Source organism: Bufo bufo, chromosome 1 (assembly GCF_905171765.1).
Source record: "Bufo bufo chromosome 1, aBufBuf1.1, whole genome shotgun sequence".
Taxonomy (NCBI): Eukaryota; Metazoa; Chordata; class Amphibia; order Anura; family Bufonidae; genus Bufo; species Bufo bufo.
The window spans coordinates 740,968,247-740,983,865 of record NC_053389.1 but is presented as its reverse complement, the minus strand read 5'-3'; positions in this window follow the sequence as shown (position 1 = coordinate 740,983,865).

The window sequence follows — 15,619 nt, the reverse complement described above, 5'->3', positions numbered from 1 at the left end:
AGGGACCAAAAGTAATGGGACATAATAATAATCATAAATCAAACTTTCACTTTTTAATACTTGGTTGCAAATCCTTTGCAGTCAATTACAGCCTGAAGTCTGGAATGCATAGACATAACCAGACGCTGGGTTTCATCCCTGGTGATGCTCTGCCAGGCCTCTACTGTAACTGTCTTCAGTTCCTGCTTGTTCTTTTCCCTTCAGTTTTGTCTTCAGCAAGTGAAATGCATGCTCAATCGGATTCAGGTCAGGTGATTGACTTGGCCATTGCATAACATTCCACTTCTTTCCCTTAAAAAACTCTGGTTGCTTTTGCAGTATGCTTTGGGTCATTGTCCATCTGCACTGTGAAGCGCTTTCCAATGAGTTCTGAAGCATTTGGCTGACTATGAGCAGATAATATTGCCATAAACACTTCAGAATTCACCCTGCTGCTTTTGTCAGCAGTCACATCATCAATAAATACAAGAGAACCAGTTCCATTGGCAGCCATACATTCCCACGCCATGACATTACCATCACCATGCTTCACTGATGAGGTGGTATGCTTAGGATCATGAGCAGTTCCTTTCCTTCTCTATACTCTTCTATTCCCATCACTCTGGTACAAGTTGATCTTGGTCTCATCTGTCCATAGGATGTTGTTCCAGAACTGTGAAGGCTTTTTTAGATGTCGTTTGGCAAACTCCAATCTGGCCTTTCTGTTTTTGAGGCTCACCAATGGTTTACATCTTGTGGTGAACCCTCTTTATTCACTCTCTTGATTGTTGAGTTTGGCACACATACACCCAGGGCTTTTTTTCTCAGAGAAAAGGTGGTGGAACTCACCCCCCCTCCCCTGGCCATGCCCCTACACACCCCTAGGACCGCCCCCTAAAACTGCCCCTTTAGAGAACAGGGATGCAAGTAAAATTTGGGGGGGCTATAAAAGTCCAGCCCAGCAAAGAAACCCCCCAGATGGGGATGGCACTGTTAATGGGGGATCTGGGGATGGCACTGTTATGGGGTGGAGGATCTGTGGATGGCACTGTTATGGGGGATCTGTGGATGGCATCCACAGATCCCCCATCCTATAACAGTGCCATCCACAGACCCCCCCATCCTATAATAGTGCCATCCACAGCCCCCCCCCCACCCCATAACAGTGCCATCCACAGACCCCCCCTTAACAGTGCCATCCACAGACCCCCCCACCCCATAACAGTGCCATCCACAGACCCCCCTCCCACCCCATAACAGTGCCATCCACAGACCCCCCCACCCCATAACAGTGCCATTCACAGACCCCCCCACCCCATAACAGTGCCATCCACAGACCCCCCCCCCACCCTATAACAGTGCCATCCACAGACCCCCCCTTAACAGTGCCATCCACAGACCCCCCCACCCCATAACAGTGCCATCCACAGACCCCCTCACCCCATAACAGTGCCATCCACAGACCCCCCCCCCCCACCCCTTAACAGTGTCATCCACAGACCCCCCATTGCAGCTCCAGTACAGTTATAAAATGTGTAATTCAATTAATAATGATTCATGCTGCCCCCTCTGTAGTATAACATTCAATATATCCTACTCACAGGGATACTGTTATATCGTAATGCAGGCCGGCCGGGCAGACGAGCGGCAGAGTGACTGACTGACGTCACGTGCCTGTGCCGCCTGCTTCTGCTTCATTCATAAAGTAGGCAGTCAGTCACTCTGCCGCTCGTCTGCCCGGCCGGCCTGCATTACGATATAACAGTAGCCCTGTGAGTAGGATATATTGAATGTTATACTACAGAGGGGGCAGCATGAATCATTATTAATTGAATTACACATTTTATAACTGTACTGGAGCGGCGGGGCCGGAGCACAGTGAACGCACCGGCCCCCAGCTCCTCTTCCCAGTCCCTCCCCGCTGATACATCACAGCCTGCGATGCTGGAGCATGGCAGGCTGCGATGTCAAAAGGTGGCGGAACGCCGTTCCGGGGCGTTCTGCCAAAAAAAAAGCCCTGCATACACCTACCTCCTGGAGAGTGTTCTTGATCTGGCCAACTGTTGTGAAGGGTTTTTTCTTCACCAGGGAAAGAATTCTTCGGTCATCCACAACAGTTGTTTTCCTTGGTCTTCCAGGTCTTTTGGTGTTGCTGAGCTCACCGCTGCGTTCCTTCTTTTTAAGAATGTTCCAAACAATTTTTTGGGCCACACCTAATATTTTTGCTACCTCTCTGATGGGTTTGTTTTGTTTTTTTAGCCTAATGATGGCTTGATTCACTGATAGTGACAGCTCTTTGGATCTGATCTTGAGAGTTGACAGCAACAGATTCCAAATGCAAATAGCACACTTGAAATGAACTCTGAACCTTTTATCTTCTTATTGTAATTGGGATAATGAGGGAATAACCTGGCCCTGGAACAGCTGAGAAGCCAATTGTCCTATTACTTTTGGTCCCTTAACAAGTGGGAGGCACATATGCAAACTGTTGTAATTCCTACACTGATTTGGTTGTAAATGCCCTCAAATTAAAGCTGACAGTCTGCAGTTAAAGCACATCTTGTTTGTTTCATTTCAAATCCATTGTGGTGGTGTATAGAGCTAAAAATGTTAGAATTGTGTCGATGTCCCAATATTTATGGACCTGACTGTAAGTATAATGCTGCTGACAAACTGACCATGGCAGACAGGACTTCAGTAGCATCCTGGCTGCCATGGTAACCGATCGGAGCCCCTTCATTACACTGCTGGGACTCCGATCGGAACTGCCGCTGCCACCAATCATGGAAGGCGCACTGCCCACCAATGATTTTAATACTGGGAAGGACGGGGGTAGGGCGCCCTGCCCACCAATGATTTTAATACTGGGAAGGACGGGGTGAGGGCGCACTGCCCACCAATGCAAACATTGTAGAAACATTCCCGGCACCCGACCTCTGACAGGGAGCTGCCATCCGCGCAATTAACCTCTCAGATGCCGCTGATGGCAGCACACTGTCAGAGGTGCGTCCCCATCACCATGGGAACACCTCGGGTTTAGAATATACCATCGGATCTGAGTTTTCTCCAATCCGATGGTATATTTTAACTTCAAGCGTTACCTACCGAGGACCAGGAAGCGGTCCTTTTGCCCGGCATTAAAGACGGGCGGCCCTGAAAGGGAACAGCGTTCCTGCTATGAAAAAAGTTCAGAAACGCCGTTCCCACACGTTCCCGCAGGACTCGAGCCCTGATATACCTGGATGACATAGTAGTCTTTGGGGCCTTGTTTGAATATCGCCTCCAGAAGCTGTGACAAGTCTTGGGACGGCTACGAGACCATGGGCTCAAGATCAAGCCCAAAAAGTGTCAACTGTTCTGACATCAGATAGAGTACTTAGGATATGTGGTCACCCAGGAGTGGGTAAAACCAGCCCCCAGCAAGGTGGAGGCCGTTCAGAAGTGGCCCCGGCCAGGTACGAGAGGTATGTGCGTTCGTGGGACTGGCCGGCTACTACAGAAGGTTTATACCCAAATTCGCTAATCTGGTGGGCCCGTTAAACGAGTTGCTAAGAGGCACGCTGGGGGCCCGAAGAAATGTCCCGTCGACTGGGCTCTGGCAACAAGAGGCCTTTGAAGCGGTGAAAGAGGTGCTGACCAATGCCCCAATCCTGGCTTAAGCGCGGTTTGATACCTCATTCCTGCTGTATACTGACGGAAGCCTACATGGTCTGGGGGCCGTACTACCCCAAGTCCAGGATGGACGGGAGAGAGTCATTGCCTATGGGAGCCGGTCCCTAAGAGAGTCAGAATGCAACCCTGATAACTATAGCTCCTTTAAACTGGAACTACTGGCACTGGTGTGGGCCATGACCAAAAGGTTTGCAGAGTACCTGACTGGTGCAGAAGTGACCGTGATGACGGACAACAACCTGTTGGCACACCTGGAGAATGCCAAGCTCGGTGCACTCGAGCAAAGATGGTTGGCCCGCCTTTCTAAGTACCAATATTGCATCAAGTTCCGGTCCGGTAGGGAGAACGGCAACGCTGATGCACTTTCTCGAGTTACAGTAGGACAGTCGACTCAGAAAGCCGATGAGGACACTGAAACTCCTGAACTTGGTCGCTTACCTCTGTTCCCGGATGTGGAAAATTCATGTGGGGTGGCGTCTGGAATGACCCTGGTGGTGGGGAAAACGTTGGCTGATTTGGAGAAAGTCCAGAATGGTGCCGGGATTTGTGGAAAGTGAAAGAATGGGTTCGGAGCAAGATCTGGCCTCGGCCAGAAGAATGAGCCAGTCTGACCCTAGAGGGTCAGAAGTTGTTGAGGCAGTAGGACAAGCTGACAATTACCCAGGGCCTCCTGTGCTGGACCATATACTTAGTCAGAGCTGCAGTACAGATTGTCATTCCCATGTCGTTGGGACCGGAGGCCGCCAGGGAAGTTCATGAAAAGGGAGTTCATTTCGGGAGCGACAAAACGTTCAAGTGGCTCCAACTACTAGTATACTGTCCAGATCTGGCCGACTTGGTGGCCGCGCCATGTCTTAAGTGTTGATCCTGTGAGCTGAGTAAGAGTACTGAACAGCAGGCTCCTGTGAAGACCATCCACACCTCAGTGCCCCTAGAACTTCTGATGATCGATTATGTACAGATTAAATACTGTACCTCGGGACACTCGTACTGTTTAGTCATGACAGATCACTTCAACAAGTATGCGGTGGCTGTGCCCACCAGAGACCAAACCGCAGAGTCGGCCGCCGAGGCTGTCTGTAAACACTTTATACAGGTGTTTGAGTGTCCACGGAGGATACATTCTGACCAGGGAGCATGCTTTCAAAGTACTCTAATGCGATGTGTGCGAACGCTTCAATTGCCCTTTGCTTCATATGCTGCGGACTCTGGAAGACAGTCAAAAAGCCTGGTGGCCCGTGTACCTACCCGAGTGGATGTTGGCCTATAACAACAGGGTACACAGTACCACTGGATACTCTCCACATATGCTCATGTTTGGAAGAGCCGGATGGGAGATTGAAGATCTCCACATGCCTAACCCGATGGAGCTCCCACCGAGAAGTACCACCGCGTGGGTGCAGGAGGACCGCCGGCGGCTGACAGTGGTTAACAGAGTTGTGGAGGAGCGCCTGGGACAGGTGGTACACCCTAACCCAAGACCAGTGCAGAGAGATGGGTATGCCCCGGGTGATGGTCAAAGCCAAACAGCCGTCTGGGAAGTTAGATGGACGGTGGGAGGCGGTTCCATACATGGTGAAGAGAAGGTTAGCCACGCTATTCCGGTCTATGAGGTAGAGCCAGTAGGGACAGGGGGACCCTCACGAAACTTGCACCGTAATATGTTGAGACGTTGCAATTTTGATGAGCCGGTGTGCGTGGAGGGGGTGCCTCCTCATGCTCAGAGTATGGAGGAAAGTCCCTAAGTTGAGGAAGAGGAGGAATGGTGGGTTGTCCCTGCCCTGGCCGTGGCCACCCAGGTGCAATGCTGAGTAGTCAACAGCTCCTCCCTTGTCAAATATGCCTGACATCCCCAGTATTTCTGAGCCCCTCAATCTGAAAAGGTCAGCGAGGCCCAATGCTGGTGTGCCTCCACAGCGCTATGCCCAGGATGAGTTTGTATGGGGAAAGTTGCCGAGGACCACAACCTCTAGTGGGGTGGTATGTGAGATTGTGGAACAGCTCTTCCTGTATAATGTTTGTGCATAATTATATTGGAACTGTCATTTGGCATTTTGGGCACTAGAGGCCACAGTTTCCCCACACAGCTAAAGTGACTGCTGGATTTGAATATGCAAAGGAGCTGATGACTCGTGCAGGCTGTGTTGCTGAGAAGAACAAGAACGAGAGGATCAGACATCTTGGGAGGATGGTGTGTGTGAGACACAAGCTGGTCTCATCACAGCGTTGGAGTGTCCTACAGTGATCAGGGTGATAGTAGAGAAGGACTGTCACCCGTTCCGTACCAGATTCTATCCTCAGAAGAAGAGATTGTCTCCAGCAGAGCTGATTGGAACTTTGAAAAAAAAGGACATCTACTCAGCAAGGCCAGAGGTGTGCTTACAGGCCTGGCACTATCCTGATGAGAGACATCCTCTGTTACCAGATGGGATCAGGTCAGTGAACCCAGGTTTTGTTGTGTTGATCGCACTGTTTTAGTGGTACCTGAAGAATCTGATACTGAGCTTGTACCTGCCATTAGTTAGATAGGTAGGATTTGTATTTGGCAGGCTGCCCGGGATTGTTTGCGGCACAGTATCGACTTTTCAGGCTCTGCTGTGGGCGCCATCGGTCAGGGTTGTTCTATTCCGCTGCACAGTATTGACTTTTCAGGCTCTGCTGTGCAAGCCATCGAATTAGGGTCGGCTAGCCGGACTAGGACAGGACTCAAGGGTGGGGAAATATTACCTTGTCTATTCCCACATGGTTATGTTGGTTGACAATGTTTAGTAAAGTTTTATTGGTTACTAAGAGCTGGAGTTGTGTCGCTTTTCTCATCTGTGACTATGCTGCATCATGGGGAGCCCACCCTGGTACACGGCTTACATTAAGACCCTCTTTACCTCCTCTTTCCTTCACCAATGTTTTGGCTGTCTTCTAACCTTTAGGTATACTAAAATTATTCCCCATTGCTCTTCAACTGTACCAGAACAACTATAGAAAGTAACAAAATTCCAGATGTCTGTTTTTCCTCAGTTTCCTCAGAGCTTTCTCACTATATCACCTAGTGTGCTCTGTTTCTGAGATTTATTATCCTCAGTTTCATCAGAGTTTCCTCACTATATCACATAGTGTACTCTGTTACTGAGCCTCAGTTTCCTCAGAATTTCCTCACTATATCACTTAGTGTACTCTGAGATTTCCCTTTCTATAATGTTCTGCAATTTTTCAAACACAGTAAAGAACAAACAAAAACGTATACCGTGACTCCTAAAGCCAGACCAAAAACATTATCAATCAAAGTTAGTGGTAAAACAAAGTTCCAGCACTCACGTTTTCTTGGTAGCTAAAATCCTCATCTTTATTTCAGGCAGTAGAAAATAATATACAGGACATGCACCCACTAGTGTAGCAACATTGACGCGTTTCGAACAGAGTTCTTATTCTTAACTGTGAACAGTGTCTTTTCCAGAGATTAAATACTAGTCTGGGAGCACCTGATTCCACCCCCACCTGGAGGGCGGGGGAAGGGAATAAGAGGGAAGGGTGGAGCCCTCTGCTCCCTATGTAAGGCACTGTTCACATTGTCCAACAAAAAAGATGCAATAAGCATCCATATGAAATCATTACTTCTGTGTAAATAATGTGAAAATTCCATAACCAAAACAGTAAATATAAAATTTTATATGCAAAATAAAAAATAAAAATGCAAATACAGATACAGGTTATTATGCATAAATGTATTTAGTAGCATATGCTATTGCATATAAAATCCTATTTCTCTAATATCGATCGAAATGGAGTGGTCAATAAAAATGCATGAGTTCATTTTTCATGTTAAGACCATTCGGATGTCTGGTATCTAACTTAAAAATCCAAAATGCCTCCCTCAATCTAACCAACCGCTTTAAATCACCTGCTATTTTCGATAGTTTCACTTGTTCAATCGCAAAAGCTCTAAAATTTCTCACCTTGCGTTCATGTTTGTGTATGAAGTGTTTAGCCGCATTGGATATGTTCACACTGGCAGGATTACTGATGTAACTGAGATGCTCCAAAATTCTAACTTTGAATTTTCTGGTGGTGCATCCCACATACATCATCTTACAGGCTGTTCAGTGGATGACATATACCACCCCCATCGAGTTACAGTTGATGTACGATTTTATCTGGTATATATAAGAATTATTTGCATCATGAAAAATTTTCGTATTCACTGCATAAGTACAAGTGCGGCAGCGTGAGCTTCCACACCTGGTGAAGCCTTTATAAGTGAGTAGGGATGAGCGCGAACATTCGAATAGCGAAATATTCGTGCGAATATTACAACTTCGTAAATTCGCGAATATTTCGAATATATTAAGATATATTCGTTATAACGAATATTCTTTTTTTCCCATCTGAACCCATTAGTCATATTAGTAATTTACTTTAATATCACTAAATTAGTGCTAGTAATTTAGTATCACATATTTTGTAATAGTGAAAATTACTACTATCACTAATGGGTTGGCTTGGTAGAATTGTCGAATATAGCGCTATATTCTCTATATTCGTCTATTCGACCAAGCCAACCCAACCCAATAGCACACAGCCCTATCTTACATAAAGAGGAAAATTATAAATCAGTAACGATTCTCATTACTGATTTATAATTTTCCTCTTCATGTAAGATAGTTTATGTTATGCGATAAATTGGCAATTAAATATGCGAGTGAATCGCGTCGCATAAGGCCTGTATGCTATTGGGTTGGCTTGGTCGAATAGACGAAGATAGAGAATATAGCGCTATATTCGCTATATTCGACATTCAACAATTCTACCAAGCCAACAGTTACTTACGGTTGGCTTGGTAGAATTGTCGAATATAGCACTATATTCTCTATCTTTGTCTATTCGACCAAGCCAACCCAATAGCATACAGCCCTTATGCGACCCGATTCACTCGCATATGTAATTGCCTATTTGTCGCATAACAAACTATCCTACATAAAGAGGGAAATTATAAATCAGTAACGATTCTCATTACTGATTTATAATTTTCCTCTTTATGTACAGCACTATATTAGCTAAATTGCAGTCTATATGTGTATATTACGAATATGCGCTATATTACTATAACTTTGATCAAGGTAAAGTTAAAGAGGATATACCTACACTTGTCTTAACGTACAGGAAACAGTTTGAAATAATTCAGCAAACAATTAAAAAATATTTGCAGATACTTTATGATGATGATGTACTGTGCTGTATGTTGAGACAAGGATGTAGAATTGTTTCTAGAAGACCCCGAACTATAGGGAATGATATATCCCCCTCCATGTATATGCAACGGGCTAAACAACAAGAGAATACCTGGCTCACCTATAAAGGCTTCACCAGGTGTGGAAGCTCACGCTGCCGCACTTGTACTTATGCAGTGAATACAAAAACTTTTCCTGATGCGAATAATTCCCATATATACCCGATAAAATCGTACATCAACTGTAACTCGATGGGGGTGGTATATGTCATCCACTGAACAGCCTGTGAGATGATGTATGTGGGATGCACCACCAGAAAATTCAAATTTTGAATTTTGGAGCATCTCAGTTACATCAGTAATCCTGCCAGAGTGAACATATCCAATGCGGCTAAACACTTCATACACAAACATGAACGCAAGGTGAGAAATTTTAGAGCTTTTGCGATTGAACAAGTGAAACTATCGAAAATAGCAGGTGATTTAAAGCGGTTGGTTAGATTGAGGGAGGCATTTTGGATTTTTAAGTTAGATACCAGACATCCGAATGGTCTTAACATGAAAAATGAACTCATGCATTTTTATTGACCACTCCATTTCGATCGATATTAGAGAAATAGGATTTGTTTATGTTGCAATAGCATATGCTACTAAATACATTTATGCATGATAACCTGTATCTGTATTTGTATTTTAATTTTCTATTTTGCATATGAAATTTTATATTTACTGTTTTAGTTATGGAATTTTCACATTATTTACACAGAAGTAATGATTTCATATGGATGCTTATTGCATCTTTATTGTTGGACAATGTGAACAGTGCCTTACATAGGGAGCAGAGGGCTCCACATTTCCCTCTTTTCCCTTCCCCCGCCCTCCAGGTGGGGGGGGGGGGGGGGAATCAGGTGCTCCCAGACTAGTATTTAATCTCTGGAAAAGACACTGTTTACAGTTAAGAATAAGAACTCTGTTCGAAACGCGTCAATGTTGCTTCACTAGTGGGTGAATGTCCTGTATATTATTTTCTACTGCCTGAAATAAAGACGAGGATTTTAGCTACCAAGAAAACGTGAGTGCTGGAACTTTGTTTTACCTCTAATGCTACATAGGTTCACCTGCCTGTTCCGTGCACGCGGGTGATCCAGGTGATTGAGTGAGCTGGACTTCTTTTTATGCATAATCAATCAATCAAAGTTACTCATGAGCAGAAAATAAACCTAACAATTATAGGTATTTTCAACTTTCAAGATTCTTTATCAATATGGACTCGACTGTAAAAGGACTTTATACGTACGTTCCTTCAACAATCCCTCAAGCCAAACAATCGGTCAGGGAGGCACATATATAATGTAAGATAAAGTCTCTTACCTTGCAGCGCTGTCTTTTATATCTGTCCATCCCAGTCTGGATTATGCAAGTTGTCAGGAGATTAATGAAGTGTCATTTAGTCAAGCCCCACCTTGGGCGCCAAGTTTTGTTGGGGCAAAACCCCCACCTCTATGATTGTCGGGGTCCTAATTGAAGTTTTCTTTATGAGCGCTCAGAGATCCGACACAGATGCACTTGCTGAATCAAATTCTCTCTCTAATTTATTCCACAGAAGCATAGATTTTTTATAACACTACAGATAATCACAGACAACACTGGTCTGCTACCTTGGCCTTGTAGCGATCTATACACAGAAACTGCAATGTCTTCACAGCTGGCTCAGTAACTTTCCACATATGCACAAGATGGAGGACATATTTATACAAAATGGATTTTCATCTCTCACACTATCCAATATTTACCTAGCATCATTTAATATTATCCAGTATAGTCCACATTATAAGAAGTCTCTACTATCTGCTATATACACTACTCACAAAAAGTTAGGGATATTTGGCTTTCATGTGAAATTTATGGAAAACTTAAAAATGAAAGTAGAGAATATAGGTAGAAGCAGCAATGGTAATTTCCTCATCTCAAACAATTTATTAAAACAAAAGCCAACAACAGTGGTGGGTATACCCCACAAAAATGTCAATGTTTCAATAACTTGTCATGTGACCTTGAGCATCAATTACAGTCGACTAAAGTCGACTTAATCTCTGCATGAGCTGAACTCAAAGATTTGAAACATTTTCTACATACACAAAAGACCCATTACTCTCAAATATTGTTCACAAATCTGTCTAAATCTGTGTTAGTGAGCACTTCTCCTTTGCCGAGATAATCCATCCCACCTCACAGGTGTGGCGTATCAAGGTGCTGATTAGACAGCATGTATATTGCACAGGTGTGCCTTAGACTGCCCACAATGAAAGGCCACTCTGAAATGTGAAGTTTGATCACACAGCACAATGCCACAAATGTTGCAACGTTTGAGGGAGCATGCAATTGGCATGCTGACTGCAGGAATGTCTACCAGAGCTGTCGCCCATGCATTGAATATTAATTTCTCTACCATGAGGCTACTTTCACACTGGCGTTTCTGGGTCCGCTTGTGAGATCCGTTTCAGGGATCTCACAAGCGTCTCAAAATGGATCAGTTTAGCCCCAATGCATTCTGAATGGATAAGGATCCGTTCAGAATGCATCAGTTTGCCTCCGTTCAGCCTCCATTCCGCTCTGGAGGCGGACACCAAAACGCTGATACCAGACGGATCCGCACCTAACGCAGGTGTGAAAGTAGCCTAAGCCGTCTCCAAAGGCGTTTCTGAGACTTTGGCAGTACATCCAATCGGCCTCGCAAGCGCAGACCGTGTGTAACCACTACAGACCAGGACCTCCACATCCAGCATGTTCACCTCCATGATCATCTAGACCAGCCACCCGGACAGCTGCAGCAACAATCGGTTTGCATAACCAAAATATTTCTGCACAAACTGTCTCAGGGAAGCTCATCTGCATGCTCGTCGTCCTCATTGGGATCTGGACCTGACTGCAGTTCGTCGTCGTAACCGACTTGAGTGGGCAAAACCTCACATTCGATGGCGTCTGGCACGTTGGATAGGCGTTCTGTTCACGGATGAGTCCCGGTTTTCACTGTTCAGGGCAGATGGCAGACAGCGTGTGTGGCGTTGTGTGGGTGAGCGGTTTGCTGACGTCAACGTTGTGGACCCAGTGGCCCATGGTGGTGGTGGGGTTATGGTATGGGCAGGCATATGTTATGGGCAACGAACATAAGTGCATTTTATTGATGGCAATTTGAAAGCACAAAGATATTGTGACGAGATCATGAGGCCCATTGTCGTGCCATTCATCCATGACCATCACCTCATGTTGCAGCATTATAATGCACGGCCCCATATTGCAAGGATCTGTACACAATTCCTGGAAGCTAAAAACATCCCAGTTCTTCCATAGCCAGCATACTCACCAGACATGTCACCCATTTAGCATGTTTGGGATGCTCTGCATCAGCGTATACGACAGCATGTTCTAGTTCCTGCCAATATTCTGCAACTTCGCACAGCTATTGAAGAGGAGTGGACTAACATTCCACAGGCCACAATCAATGACCTGATCAACTCTATGCGATGGAGATGTGTTGCACTGACCACAGGATCAGCACTTTCAGGCCATTAGAGCAGGATTTCGGCTCTCATGTGCAGCACTTAGACTAGGCCACCATAAAAAGGCAGCAGTCTAGCGAGTTAGTGACTGCCATAAAAAGGCATATTATAACATTATAGAACCTACACATTTCGAGCATGTAAACCGCTAGCTTCACAACTCCATCTGTCATCTCTGACAGATTCTTCTGGTATTGAACAGCCTGCTGGAGTTCTCCAGACCCGGCACAGCAGGATACTGGTGCCTGCCTACTGGACTCAGGGATGCACCACCAATGAGACGAGGTGAGGAGATTGCCTCAGGCAGCACCGGGTAGGGGCAAAAGGGGGGCAGTGGAAGAGGGATTATCTGTTTCTGCAGTATAGTATTGCGAAGCACAGTGGGCACAGTATGTGGTGCTGTATTAACCTGTAGCTCTGTATGTAATATTTTCCAAATATGTCTTTAACAGTAGGGTTGGAGGGAAGGGGTTAGGGTGGGGTGCTGTTTCAATTTTCGCCTCAGGCAGCAAAAAGGCTAGCTGCACACCTGATCACAACCACCCTATCACGCTTCACCCAGGGTGTGGCAGGCGCAGCACTATGAAGTACCTTTTGCGCTGTGGCATTAGAAGAATTTTGGTATCTCTGACTTTTTAGTCTAACCAGACTATTACTCTGTATTTCCTCTAGCACCGTTCTATGGAAACAGTAGGTTTAAAGAGCACACCAAATGCTTTGAATAACTTCTTTATTAACTTCAACTTTTTTTCATATATAACACTGCCGCCTCCGCAGCAGATAGTCCATGTACAAAACACGTGTTGGAAAGATATCACAAAATGGCGGTATGCATCAGATGGTGGTTCAACTGTTAAATCTTGTCATTCTCTCTTGAGTATCTGTACTCTCACTTTAAGTTATTTAAGCACTTTATAATTTCTCTGAGAGGTATATCTGAGGTCTAACTAATAGTTCTACTGCAGATTGCAGTTTGCTTTTGGAATTTGTATGGATTGTATGATTGTATGGCTCAGTATGGTGGAACTGTAAGTAACACATATATATATCTAGTTCAGTATACAGTTCTAAACACAATACTAACAATATGAACATTATATAACTTTTAAATACTTATATTGGCCTCTTGTTCCCATAAAACTCAGCTCTCAGTGGAGTGAATGTCTCTTTAGCTCCTGTCTCTGGTGAATAATGATTCTACGTTTCACTATCCAAATGTTGTCGCTAAAATATAACTTTTATTAATACATCATATATAAAAGTATGTTGTGTGACACTTACCCCAGAGGTTAATGTCACACAACATACTCATGCCCGGTAACTATGCCACCTAGGTTATCTTGTGCACATTTTTTATTTACACGTTTAGTGGAGAAATCCTTTTATATATGATGTATTAATAAAAGCTATATTTTAGAGACAACATTTGGATAGTGAAACATAGTATTTGGGTTGTCGCCCACCCTTTTATAAGATTAGTGAGTTAATCCCTGAATAATGATTCTAGCAGCAGGAGCTGGGGGAATTCCCAGACAGGCTGTCTGTGAGGCTAGCTGTAATTGGTGAAAACTCTTGCTGTGTGAGAAGCTGGCTGTGATTGGTCTAGACTTCTGCCTAGCAACAACAGATTAACACTATGCTTACCTTACACTATAAAATTAATCTTAAAGGCAAATTATCTTTTTCTGCTTCTGTGATGTCACAGTAAATAACTCTGCTTTTGTCTTTAACACATAAACATAGGAATTGTATTAAGGTTATTATCAGGTCTAGCTGTATACACATATAAGGCTTTACTAGCAACCTAGTACAGGTCTTAGCTGGCCAGCCACACTCCCACCAAAATTACCTATAATTCTATGTTCTTAGTGGTAGGACTTGAACATGAATTTGAGGAATTTTCCATCAGGTCCTCAACTTCCAAGTGTCTTTCATCACTCTCAAGTAGAACAACTAACTTCTGTATAGGACGTTCCAACTTGAGTGGAGTAGTGAGATGTTTTCCTTTTTTGTCAAGTTTTGAGTCTCCTATTTGTAACAACACTCTTCTTACTAGTTAATCTTCATCCTTTTGAACTTCTAGAACTTTGGTCAATTTCCATTGACTTCTAGGTAAATCTTCTTTCACTAACACTATGTCACCAACTTGGACATTTCTTCTGGGTGTTTGCCATTTACTTCTTAGCATAAGATTGGCTAAGTACTCTTTCCTCCATCTATTCCAAAACTGTTCTGATAGATATTGAACTCTTCGCCATCTCCTTCTGGCATATAAATCCTCTTTAGTGAACTTGCCAGGGGGTGGCTGTATGTAATCAGACTTAAGGTGAAGTAGATGGTTGGGAGTTAAATGGTCTAAACTTGTTGGGTCGTTGATATTATCAAATGTAAGTGGACAACTGTTAACAATAGACATTACTTCATAGAATAGGGTCCTAAGTGAAGCTTCATCTATTCTTCCGGGGTTCTTTTTCAACACTGAACTTAGCACATTTCTCACAGTTCTGATTTGTCTTTCCCAAACTCCTCCTGTATGGCTTGCATGTGGAGCATTCATATGAAAATCATATTGTTTCTCTAACAAATGCTCAGATACTTTTTTTTATCAATCTCTTTTAGAGCTTTCAATTCATTCTTTGCTCCGACAAAATTATATCCTTGGTTAGATCTAAGCTCTCTGACGGTACATCTAATGGCCTTGAAACATCTCAAGGCGTTGATGAATGCGTCAGTTGACATATCTTCTAACATTTCCAGGTCAATTGCTCTGGAGCTCAGACATGTAAATATTAGTCCATATCTCTTGTACTCCTTGCGGTTCTGTTTGGTGATGAATGGGCCAAAACAAACCATTCGCTATAAAGAAGTGGTGGTGATGGGTTTACACGATCTGCCGGTAGATCTGCTATTCTTTGTTCTTCTGTAGGTCTACGTGCCTTTCTGCAGACTTCACATTTACTTATATACTTTGCTATAACTTTGCTTCCTTTCACAATCCAGTAACCACCTTCTCTCAAACAGCTTCGGGTAAAGTTTCTTCCTTGATGCAAGGATATGTTGTGGTAGTGATCAATAATCAATCCTGTAAAGGTAAAGTTTTTGGGTAGAATTGCTGGATGCTTCACTCTGTTAGGTAACGATGCATTTTCCAGTCTCCCTCCCACCTTCAGTATACCATCCTGCAGAA